The sequence below is a fragment of the Episyrphus balteatus genome, chromosome 1, assembly GCF_945859705.1.
Source record: "Episyrphus balteatus chromosome 1, idEpiBalt1.1, whole genome shotgun sequence".
NCBI lineage: Eukaryota > Metazoa > Arthropoda > Insecta > Diptera > Syrphidae > Episyrphus > Episyrphus balteatus.
Window position 1 is genome coordinate 65,528,689 of NC_079134.1, and position 4,856 is coordinate 65,533,544.

The 4,856-nt window shown below is 29.1% G+C and overlaps 1 long non-coding RNA gene across 1 annotated transcript; it reads right to left on the bottom strand.

The window, feature by feature from the left end:
- Positions 1-3,163: 3,163 nt before the first annotated feature.
- On the bottom strand, positions 3,164-4,441 carry LOC129905277 (uncharacterized). Its single transcript, XR_008770598.1, has 3 exons — positions 3,801-4,441; positions 3,693-3,723; positions 3,164-3,537 (listed from the first exon to the last, which is right to left on the bottom strand). It is a non-coding gene; the product is annotated as an uncharacterized LOC129905277 (long non-coding RNA).
- Between the last annotated feature and the right edge of the window lie 415 nt (positions 4,442-4,856).

Consider the following 4,856-nt stretch of genomic DNA (forward strand, 5'->3'; position numbering starts at 1 on the left):
TACTGACGCACTCAGATGATGTTGTTTAATATGTGATATAGTTTAAGTTAAGTTATACTTTATTAGAGTTAGTTAAGATTCATATAGTTTATTAATTTATTTATTCATTTTATTTTAGTATAATAGTTCAAATCTGTGATATATACTTAGTAAAGTTAGTAATTTTCTTTTATCTGTGATATTTACTAAGTAAAATTTTAGTTATATTTCGAATCTGTGATCTCTACTTAGTAAAATTAGTTTAGTTTTTTTAATCTGTGATATTTTTTTTCTTTACTAGTACCTGATTTTTTTTTAGAATTTATTTATTTATTTATTTTTTTTATCTGTGATACTAAATATAGTTTATTTAAATTTTTCATCTGTGATATATTACATAGTTTATTTACACTTTATATCTGTGATATTTTTATAGTATATATTTATTTTTTTTCTGTGATAGGTTTATGATAGTTTATTTTTTAATTTTTAGTTTAATTTTTTTATAATTATTTATTTACTTTTAAGTAAGGGTAACCTGAATAGTGCAATACCCCGTATAGTTGATTTCGGTAATCTTAAAGTCCCAATTGGTCGTACTAATGAGAAGAAATTTGAATGATATAATTGAGGTGTAACTAAACTTGTAGAAACAAGAGCACGAGATCTCAATCACAGGGTATGGGCCCAGCCACACGTATACGAGACCATACGAAAGTAATTTAAAAAAAAAAAAAAAAAAATCAAATGGTTTTTGATTGTGTGCAACTTTTTTTTACGTTGCAAGTGTACTCACGACCACTCGCACACTTTCAACGAGCCTGTTACGTAGCACACTAATCAAAATTATTTTTGTTTGTTGTGTCTTACCTAATCTTTAATAATATTCCTGTTCCTATAACTGACCTACCTTCCTTACTAACTACCTAACCTATCCTATCTACTAATTTACCTATCTATTCCCCTACTAACATACCTACCTAAACTACCTACACAATACCTAATCTACCTATTAACTAACTACTTGACCTACCTATTAACTACCTATCTTTCCTACCTTCCTACCTATCATTATCCCTATCTTTCTTCCTACGCTAACTTACTACCTACCTACCTATCTAATCTACCTACCCTTTGACACTCCTACCTACCCTTCTGCTTCTGATCATCTTTATACTAGGCTATTGATTATGTAGTTTAGAAAGGAACTAAGACGTTCACGAGTTTTTATTGCAGGAATCGTTCAATGGGTTATAAAAGAACATAAAACCGCGGAGTGCTATTAAATGAGAGGGTGGAAACTGAAGATAGGGGTGCAAAAGCCCCCTTTTTGGTTTTTTCAATATACCTCGTAAACCAAGCAAAATTTTGATATATTGTCTATACATTTTTTTGTAGAGAATTAAATTTCCAATTGGAATAATGTTTTCTAAAAATTGAAAAAAAAATTTCCATACCAAAATAGTCGAAACAATCATAAAAAAAATATCAAAAAAATCGATTTTTTGAGATTTTTTGCTTTTTTAGTTGTACATTTTTTTTGGGTTGAGATAGACATAAACATTGTTCTAAAGAAAAAAATAAGATTAAATTTCCTTCAAAATGCTGTACTCACTAAATTTTTTCATTGAAAATTGACCGAAATATGGCCATTTTAATCTATCTTTTTTTCGTATTTTTAGTTTTACTTAAGTAAAACAGAAACATTTGAGGGAAAGTACGATTACTTAAGCACTAAGAACTGATAATGAGATTTTGTAGAGGGGTTAAATACAATCATTGTTTACTATTTGAGAGAGGGTCAATGTCCCCCCGTTTTGGAGGGAGGGGCAATTTTCTAAAAAAAATACTTAAAATTAAAAAAAATTATTAAAAAACAACGGCAACACTTACAGTTTTGATTGATACTTTTTTCAAAAGCTAGAATTATAAAATTTATATTAACTTTAAAATGAAGTTATTTTAATCAATTCTTTTTGAAATACCCGATTTCAAAGTCAAAACTTGTAAAAAAAATGTTTAAAAAGCACATTGAGTACAATTTTCACAAAGACTGTGGACTTCAATACGACAAAGTAAACTGCCTTAATTGATTTCTTATCAAATCATGAAAATCATAATGTTCCTATGCCTTCTACTTTTTGAGAAAATTGAAAAATAGACAAAATACTTTCTTTATCGGAATCACTCGTTTATTTCAAAAAGAATTGATTAAAATAACTTAATTTTAAAATTAATATTAAGATTATAATTTTAGCTTTTGAAAAAAGTATCAATCAAAACTGTAAGTGTTGCCGTTGTTTTTTAATAATTTTTTTTAATTTTAAGTATTTTTTTTAGAAAATTGCCCCTCCCTCCAAAACGGGGGGACATTGACCCTCCCTCCCATAGTAAACAATGATTGTATTTAACCCTTCTACAAAGTCTCATTATCAGTTCTTGGTGCTTAAGTAATCGTACTTTCCCCTCAAATGTTTCTGTTTTACTTAAGTAAAACTAAAAATGCGAAAAACGATATATTAAAATGGCCATACTTTGGTCAATTTCAATGAAAAAATTTAGTGAGTACAGCATTTTGAAGGAAATTTAATCTTCTTTTTTTCTTTAGAACAATGCTTATGTCTATCTCAACCCAAAAAAAATGTACAACTAAAAAAGCAAAAAATCTCAAAAAATCGATTTTTTTGATATTTTTTTTATGATTGTTTCGACTATTTTGGTATGGAAATTTTTTTTGATATTTTTAAAAAACATTATTCCAATTTGAAATTTAATTCTCTACTAAAAGTTGTGTAGACAATATATCAAAATTTTGCTTGGTTTACGAGGTATATTGAAAAAACCAAAAAGGGGGCTTTTGCACCCCTATCTTCAGTTTCCACCCTCTCATTTAATAGCACTCCGCGGTTTTATCTTCTTTTATAACCCATTGAACGATTCCTGCAATAAAAACCCGTGAACGTCTTAGTTCCTTATTACCCTGTTTTTTTCGACATAATCAATAGCCTATACCTACGCCTTGACACTTGGAGTGTGATCCTATATCACATTGAAGAACGGATTCATCGAAACGATCAATTTAATTAAAATTTTATTCACCTTCGAGTGAATGTAAGACCGAGTCCCGACTCTTTCCCGGAATCATTAATATAAAATAAACAAACAAACAAACAAACAAAATAAATTACTTAGGATTAGTATCTTTTATTAAAGTATAAAAGAAGTAGCAACAGACGACACAACACATAGATGTATAAAGTTCATATGAATACAAAAAAAAACCTGGCTGGACGGAGATTGTCCTGGACAGACATCTGCAGGCGGTCACAGCTCCATGAAGACTTGAGGGTGTAAAGTCTGTTCTTGAGGGAACCACTGAGCAAATGGAAGCTCTAACACCTCCACCACAACCGATCGCTCGCCAGGGAACATTTGACATGAAAAAAAAAAATGTCTCATCCCTTGATGTTGTGGTTGATTTTTTTGGAGGCGAATTTTTGTTGGTGTTTTTAATTTTGTTGATTGTAGTTTTCTTGAATAAGAATTTTGTCCTCATGTCTGTAAATAAAAAGAAAAGAAATATTAGGTTAATAGAAGAAAAAAAAAAATATTTAATCAATGCTGAACATCCATGTTGGTTAAGAAAATTCAAGATGTGCGAGCAGCTTGAACTTTCCAATCAATATTTCAGCCACAGTATTGATTATACTTACCTTGAGTTTTCACGAAAATAATTTATGATACCTATAAAATAGAAAGAAATCATCAAATTAGTATATTTTGTAGTTATAGATTATGATTTTATAAAAATAAAAACTTACCATTTGTAAAACGAACCGCCATCGCCATGAGGATTGAATATGAATTGTTTTCATTTGACATTTCGACAAATTATCAATTCAATCATCATGCCGATTCATCTTTACACATGAAAAGATATATCTATCTCAGTTGTTTAAAAAGGAAAAGGGGGAAATAAAAATGCGTTCCACAATTTTCGCTCAGTTAGGTTTGTTCGTGTTTATGTTTTTTTTGGATTTCTAAGGGAATTTTAATGTTTTAGGTTTAAGGTTAGTTCAAATGGTGTTGGTACGACTAATTGGGATTGGGATTACTATGAGATTAATTAAAGGGAATCAAAAGATAGTGTTATTGTTTATGTGTTTACATGTGTGTTTAAACTTAGATTATAGACAAGGGGGGTTAGAAAAAAAATTAATAAGGATGGGAGATTTTTCCCCACCCACTATTCTGTTGCAAGTTAGCTATCTCACTCTGATATAGAGGCAACTAAGTATTAATTTACAGAAAGATAACGAAACCATACAACAGAACGAGATTTCATGATCATTGCAAATTTGAATTCAAATTCGAGAAGAGCAACCGTAGGAAGTGATTGCAGTTTTATTTAAATCGAAATTTAAATTGAAAGTTAAAACTTTTTTTTTACAATTTTTGTTCTGTGCAACTTTTATTGCAAATTCTAATGCAAAGACATTAGACTATATTGTATATTGTGGTGAATTAATTAAAAAGGTAATTAGAAGTGAAAAATACAAGTGAATTTAACTAATAAAAAGAAATTTAGGTGTACAGACAAACATATATATACCTACATATATAAAAAAATCGTTTGGGGAGCACAAAAAGATCCTTTGGAAATTTTTATAGAATAGAAAGAAGGAATCTAAAATCGATTCTTTATTAAGCAGAGGTATGTTACATTGGAGAAACAAACTCTTAAAGTAGAAAATAATTAAATAATTTTACCAGGTCGAAGATCAAACCAAATCTAGGCCTCTGCTTGGTTTTTTTTTATATGCACATACATATATACACATATTACACTACAAAAGTTGGAATCGAATCCTAAAGAA